Below are 7,939 nucleotides of genomic sequence, written 5' to 3'. Positions count from 1 at the left end.
TTCCTCTGTTCTAGTATATTTTGCAATTTCCAATAAAATTATTCTCTGCACATCTGTGACCAAACTGGTGGCATATAATAAAACATATGCCACGTCAGCTGCCACTGTACTAGCCACGTCAGCGTTACATCAGCGCTGACGTCAGCTGCCACGTCACTAGCCACGTCAGCGCTGACGTCATACGCATCAGCACCTTCCAAACGGCTGGTAATGACCAAACCACGGCTCTATCTGTGACGATACCGTACCGTCACAGCAACCAAACGGCGTTAACAACGCCGTCAGTTTGCTCGGGCAGACGACGAATTATGACGGAAAAGTGTCTTCCTCTATGACCACAACTGATCGTCATAGCATGCATTCACTTCCATGACAACGCGCCTTTCGTCACAGAATGTATACACATCGATGACGAAACTGAGTAGTCCGTCACAACACAACAAATGTGACGCGACCCCTATGACCAAATCGAACTCGTCACAAATTCGTCACAAACCTTACTCTGTGACGATATATACACATGCAGTGACGCAATACGAACGTCATCGATGATAAGATCTCTACTAGTGTCAAGCGCTACTGCCCCCTCGTCGAGCCTGGCCTGCACCCCGCGGATTTGCTCGAGCTGTGGGTCATGGCCCCCCGCCTGAACGGGGACCACAGCTAGCTCCCGGGGGATGTCAACGCGGGGCACCGGCCTAGGGAGGTCACCGTCCTCCGGCATGCCGAGATGATTGCCTTCGGGGGGACCCCCTAGATCGACGTGGAAACATTCGCGGCTTGGGCCGCAGTCCTCGTCGCCGAGGCTGCAGCTACCGTCGGAACAGTCGGAGAGGCAGTAGTCACATGCGGTCATGAAGTCCCGCATGGCACTGGGGTTGCCAAGTCCAGAGAAGTCCCAGCAGATGATGGGCTCGTCATCTTCCTCGGACCCAGAGGGCCCGTAGGTCGAGACGTCCGTCAGCCGGTCCCAAGGCGACCGCATGCGAAACCAGAGCGTCCGCCAAAGCGAGGTTGCTAGGCGGGTTGAGGCTGAATCCAAATGACGCAGGATGGGAATCGGTCGGTACCTCTTGGTCGACGAGCGGCGATAAAGTCACGTCGGGGACTGATTGCACCGTCGTCTCAGGTACGAGGGTGACGTCCAGCAAGCTTTTCGCGAGCGCGCTGGCGTCGTCTGCTTGCTCGGGATTGGCGTGTTGCGGGGAGACGGCGCTCGTCTTCGTCTCAAGCGCGAAGTCGATAGCTGGTGCGCCCCCCGTTGGGGTGCCGGCGCTGTCGACTCGCTCGACAGCCGACGAGGCGCTGCCTCCTGCTTGGCCTTGGTTGCCCTGCCTTCCCCTTCGTCGGCGGGGAAGAGGACAGGATGAGATCGAAGGTTGTTCTTCCACCACGCGGGGAAGACGTCGTCGATTCCGCCGCCGGCGGGCGGGCTGTCGGCCGCCATTGTCGTTGTCGCGCGACGGTGGAAGGAGTATCATGTCGTAGCTGCCGTCGAGGGACATGAACTCAAGACTCCCGAAACGAAGCACCGTCCCGGGTTGGAGAGGTTGCTGGAGACTGCCCATCTGGAGCTTCACGGGAAGCTGTTCGTCAACACGCAGCAGGCCCCTACCTGGCGCGCCAACTGTCGGCGTTCCGAGACCGGGGGGTCCCTGGGCCGACGAGTGAATGTCGCCGCGTGCCCCAGCCCAGATGGGTTGAGCGCGAGGGCGAGCGCGAAGGGGGGAGAGCGAGGCGGCCAGAGTCCGGCGTGAGAGAGGTGGGAATCCCGCGGCCTTCGTGTTCGTCCCGCGCCCAGGTCGGGTGCGCTTGCAGTAAGGGGTTACAAGCGTCCACACGGGAGAGGGAGCGAGCGGCTCCAGGTGAGCGCCTGTCTCGTCCTCGTCCCCGCGCGGCCAACCCTCTCTAAGAGGGCCCTGGTCCTTCCTCTTATAGGCGTAAGGAGAGGATCCAGGTGTACAATGGGGGGGTGTAGCAGAGTGCTACGTGTCTAGCTGAGGAGTGCTAGCGCCCTAAGTACATGCCTTTGTGGCAGCCGGAGAGATTTTGGCACCCAGTTGGTGTGATGTCGTGGCCGTCGGAGGAGCGTTGGAGCCTGGCGGAAGGACAGCTGTCGGAGCGGTTGAGTCCTTGCTGACGTCCTCTTGCTTCCGTAAGGGGGCTGAGAGCCGCCGTCGTCACAGAGTACGCGGGTCGCCATCATTGCCTATCTGGCGGAGCTAGCCAGATGGGACGCCGGTCTTGTTCCCTGCGGCCTGAGTTAGCTCGGGGTAGGGTGATGATGGCGCCTCCTGTTGACGTGGCTGGCCTACGCCCTAGGTTGGGCGATGTGGAAGCTCCTCCAAAGCCGAGGTCGAGTCTGTCTTCCGTGGCCGAGGTCGAGTCCGAGCCCCTAGGTCGGGCGAGGCGGAGGCCATCGGCTGAGGCCAGGGCGGAGTCCGAGCCCTGGGGTCGGGCGAAGCGGAGTTCGCCGTCTTCCAGGACTTAGCCCGAGTCCGAGCCCTGGGTCGGGCGGAGCGGAGTTCGCCGTCTTCCGGGACTTAGCCCAAGTTCGAGCCCTGGGTCGGGCGGAGCGGAGTTCGCCGTCTTCCGGGACTTAGCCCGAGTCCGAGCCCTGGGTCGGGCGGAGCGGAGTTCGCCGTCTTCCGGGACTTAGCCCGAGTAAGAGCCCTGGGTCGGGCGGAGCGGAGTTCGCCGTCTTCCGGGACTTAGCCCGAGTTCGAGCCCTGGGTCGGGCGGAGCGGAGTTCGCCGTCTTCCGGGACTTAGCCCGAGTCCGAGCCCTGGGTCGGGCGGAGCGGAGTTCGCCGTCTTCTGGGGCTGAGCCCGAGTCCGAGACCTGGGTCGGGCGAAGCGGAGCTTCCTATGGTGCCTTCGGCAGGGCCTGACTGCCTGTCAGTCTCACTCTGTCAAGTGGCACTGCAGTCGGAGTGGCGCAGGCGGCGCTGTCCTTCTGTCAGGCTGATCAGTGGAGCGGCGAAGTGACGGCGGTCACTTCGGCTCTGCCGAGGGGCACGCGTCAGGATAAAGGTGTCAGGTCACCTTTGCATTTAAGGCTCCTGCGATTTGGTCGGTCGGTGCGGCGATTTAGTCAGGGTTGCTTCTTGGCGAAGGCAGGGCCTCGGGCGAGCCGGTAATACGTTCGCCGTTGGAGGGGGGCCTCGGGCGAGGCGGAAATCCTCCGGGGTCGGCTGCCCTTGTCTGAGGCTAGGCTCGGGCGAGGCGTTGATCGAGTCGCTCGAATGGACTGATCCCTGACTTAATCGCGCCCATCAGGCCTTTGCAGCTTCATGCTGATGGGGGTTAGCAGCTGAGAATTAGGAGCCTTGAGGGTACCCCTAATTATGGTCCCCGACACCACTTTATGACACACAATGGATGAAAATAAATTTTGATAGCATACAAAGAATTAGTCCAAATTTGAAAGTCAAATGGTACACAAAGTTGCAAAACAGCCAAATTTTGGCTTGTCTTATCTTGGACACAGCTTAGGGCAAACCAAACATACTTTTGATATTAGATGACACATGTTCTAGATGCAAGAGCTGTATAACATTTCCATAATAAGGGAATATTCATTTTCATCTCAATACATGTTGATTGGAGGGGATTAGGTGGATTTAAATCCATAGCAAATCAAAATCCCTATTATTTTTTCTAACCACATCCAAATTATATGGGATAGGAATAACCAAACAAGACCTAATTTAGGATAACATTTTATATTTAAATCTTATAATTTAGTATGATTATTATATTACCTTCCATTGATGGTTTACTAGGATATAAATAACATATCTCTACTAACTATTAAGGGGGCAGTGTAGACTGCCCCCGCTCCCTACCTGCACGCGCCAGCGAAAATCCCGCCCCGCAACGGACTCCCGCACCTCACGCCCCACCGTCCTCCGCACGCCCGCGCGCCGCAGCCGCCGCGAAATCCTGCTCCCACACGCCCGCGCCAGCGCTCGCAACGGCGCACGCCCGCGCCAGCGCCCACAACGGCGTCGTCACAGCGTCGGTGGCAGCGGTGCTGGAGGTCTCAGGAGAGACGACTCGCATCCTCGTTTTAGCCTGCCACCCCCGTGATCGAAGCCACCATGGCAACAAGGTGACAATGGCGGCGAACAAGACCACGATGGCAACAAGATTGCCGCCGCCACCGGCGGCGGGAGAATACCGCGGCGCTGGCGGGCGTCGGGGAGGGACAGCGGCATTATCGATCGATGGCCTTGGCTTTTCTACGGTCTTGGCCTCTTGGCTGTATGTGAAGCCGGCTAGAGATAAAACATGTCTGGGCGTGGTTGGCAGCCGCGAACGGGGTCTCCCCGACGGCGCAGCTACGGCTACCAACAATTCCGAGCCCCTCCCCCCCGCCACAATCTCGTCCGTCGCGTCGTCACCGTCGCGCGCTCCGAGCTCAATCCCCCGCGCGCGGAAGCCCCGAGCTCAATCCCCCGCGCAGCGCCCCGAGCTCAATCCGCGCGTACCGGTCCATGGGGCACTTGATGAGGTCCACGAGCTCGGCCATCACCTATGGGTCGAACCGCTGATTGCCGAGCCAGTTGAAAGTCGCCTAGAGGGGGGGGGGGTGAATAGGGCGAAACTGAAATTTACAAATATAAACACAACTACAAGCCGGGTTAGCATTAGTAATAAAGAAATGAGTCCGCGAGAGAGGGCGCAAAACAAATACCAAGCGAATAAGCAAGTGAGACACGGAGATTTGTTTTACCGAGGTTCGGTTCTTGCAAACCTACTCCCCGTTGAGGAGGCCACAAAGGCCGGGTCTCTTTCAACCCTTCCCTCTTTCAAACGATCCACGGATCGAGTGAGCTTTCTCTTCTCAATCACTTGGAACACAAAGTTCCCACAAGGACCACCACAAGATTGGTGTCTCTTGCCTCAATTACAAGTGAGTTTGATTGCAAAGAAAGGATCAAGAAAGAAGAAAGCAATCCAAGCGCAAGAGCTCGAAGGAACACAAGCAAATCTCTCTCTCTAATCACTATGGCGTTGCGTGGAATTTTGGAGAGGATTCGATCTCTTTGGTGTGTCTAGAATTGAATGCTAGAGCTCTTGTAGTAGTTGGGAAGTGGAAAACTTGGATGCAATGAATGGTGGGGTGGTTGGGGTATTTATAGCCCCAACCACCAAACTTGACCGTTGGCTGGGTCCTCTGTTCGATGGCGCACCGGACAGTCCGGTGCACACCGGACAGTCCGGTGCCCCCTGCCACGTCATCATTGCCGTTGGATTCGACCGTTGAAGCTTCTGACTTGTGGGCCCGCCTGGGTGTCCGGTGCACACCGGACATGCACTGTTCCTTGTTCGGTGTGCCGGAGTGGTCGCGCCTTCCATCTGTGCGCGCAGAGCGCCCATTAAATGCGCGGCAGGGAGCCGTTGGCGCGGAGAAGACCGTTGCTCCGGAGTCGCACCGGACAGTCCGGTGCACACCGGACAGTCCGGTGAATTATAGCGGACTAGCCGTTGTAGTTTCCCGAAGCTGGCGAGTTCCTGAGGCCGACCACCTTTGGTGCACCGGACACTGTCCGGTGTACACCGGACAGTCCGGTGAATTATAGCGGAGTCGCCTCTGGAAATTCCCGAAGGTAGCGAGTTCGAGTCTGAGTCCCCCTGGTGCACCGGACATGTCCGGTGGCACACCGGACAGTCCGGTGCGCCAGACCTGGGGTGCCTTCGGTTGCCCCTTTGCCCCTTTGTTGAATCCAAGACTTGGTCTTTTTAATGGCTGAGTGTGAACCTTTTACACCTGTATTATTTATACACTTGGGCAAACAAGTTAGTCCAAAGATTTGTGTTGGGCAATTCAACCACCAAAATTATATAGGAACTAGGTGTAAGCCTAATTCCCTTTCAATCTCCCCCTTTTTGGTGATTGATGCCAACACAAACCAAAGCAAATATAGAAGTGCATAATTGAACTAGTTTGCATAATGTAAGTGTAAAGGTTGCTTGGAATTGAGCCAATATAAATACTTACAAGATATGCATGGATTGTTTCATTCTTATATAACATTTTGGACCACGATTGCACCACATGTTTTGTTTTTGCAAACTCTTTTGTAAATTATTTTCAAAGTTCTTTTGCAAATAGTCAAAGGTAAATGAATAAGATTTTGCAAAGCATTTTCAAGATTTGAAATTTTCTCCTCCTATTTCAAATGCTTTTCCTTTGACTAAAAACAAAACTCCCCCTAAAAGAGATTCTCCTCTTAATGTTCAAGAGGGTTTTGATATATCATTTTGAAATACTACTTTTCTCCCCCTTTTGAACACAATAGGACACCAATTGAAAATATTCAACACTTAAGTTTTTGAATTTGGTGGTGGTGCGGTCCTTTTGCTTTGGGCTCACTTCTCCCCCTTTTTGGCATGAATCGCCAAAAACGGAGTCATTAGAGCCCTCGAAGTGCTATCTTCCCCTTTGGTCATAAATAAATGAGTTAAGATTATACCAAAGACGAAGTCTGGTCTTTTTGCTTTGGACTTATTTCTCCCAAAGACAAGGTCCTTTTGCTTTGAATTCTCCCCCAAACGATGGAGAGAAGCGTGGAGTGACGGCGAGGGATGATTTACGGAGTGGAAGCCTTTGTCTTCGCCGAAGACTCCAATTTCCTTTCAATATACCTATGACTTGGTTTGAGATAGACTTGAAAACACATTAGTCATAGCACATGAAAGAGACATGATCAAAGGTATGTAAATGAGCTATGTGTGCAATCTAGCAAAAGAAATTGCGTGAATCAAGAATATTTAGCTCATGCCTAAGTTTGGTAAAAGTTTGTTCATCAAGTGGCTTGGTAAAGATATCGGCTAATTGATCTTTAGTGTTAATATAAGAAATCTCGATATCTCCCTTTTGTTGGTGATCCCTAAGAAAATGATACCGAATGGCTATGTGCTTAGTGCGGCTATGCTCGACAGGATTGTCGGCCATTTTGATTGCACTCTCATTATCACATAGCAAAGGGACTTTGGTTAATTTGTAACCGTAGTCCCGCAGGGTTTGCCTCATCCAAAGCAATTGCGCACAACAGTGGCCTGCGGCAATATACTCGGCTTCGGCGGTGGAAAGAGCAACCGAATTTTGCTTCTTTGAAGCCCAAGACACCAAGGATCTTCCCAAGAACTGGCAAGTCCCCGATGTGCTCTTCCTATTGATTTTGCACCCCGCCCAATCGGCATCCGAATAACCAATCAAATCAAATGTGGATCCCCGAGGGTACCAAAGCCCAAACTTAGGAGTATAAGCCAAATATCTCAAGATTCGTTTTACGGCCGTAAGGTGAGCTTCCTTAGGGTCGGCTTGAAATCTTGCACACATGCATACGGAAAGCATAATATCCGGTCGAGATGCACATAAATAGAGTAATGATCCAATCATTGACCGGTATACCTTTTGATCCACGGACTTACCTCCCGTGTCGAGGTCGAGATGCCCATTAGATCCCATGGGTGTCTTGATGGGCTTGGCATCCTTCATCCCAAACTTGCTTAGAATATCTTGAGTGTACTTCGTTTGGCTTAGGAAGGTGCCCTCTTGGAGTTGCTTTACTTGGAATCCTAAGAAATACTTCAACTCCCCCATCATAGACATCTCGAACTTCTGTGTCATGATCCTACTAAACTCTTCACATGTAGACTCGTTAGTAGACCCAAATATAATATCATCAACATAAATTTGGCATACAAACAAGTCATTTTCAAGAGTTTTAGTAAAGAGTGTAGGATCGGCTTTTCCGACTTTGAATCCATTTGCAATAAGGAAATCTCTAAGGCATTCATACCATGCTCTCGGGGCTTGCTTGAGCCCATAAAGCGCCTTAGAGAGCTTATAGACATGGTTAGGATACTCACTGTCTTCAAAGCCAGGAGGTTGCTCAACATAGACCTCTTCCTTGATTGGTCCATTG

The sequence above is a fragment of the Zea mays genome, chromosome 7, assembly GCF_902167145.1.
Source record: "Zea mays cultivar B73 chromosome 7, Zm-B73-REFERENCE-NAM-5.0, whole genome shotgun sequence".
In the NCBI taxonomy this organism is placed as follows: Eukaryota; Viridiplantae; Streptophyta; class Magnoliopsida; order Poales; family Poaceae; genus Zea; species Zea mays.
The sequence above is the reverse complement of the archived record's forward strand: the minus strand, read 5'-3'. Positions refer to the sequence as shown.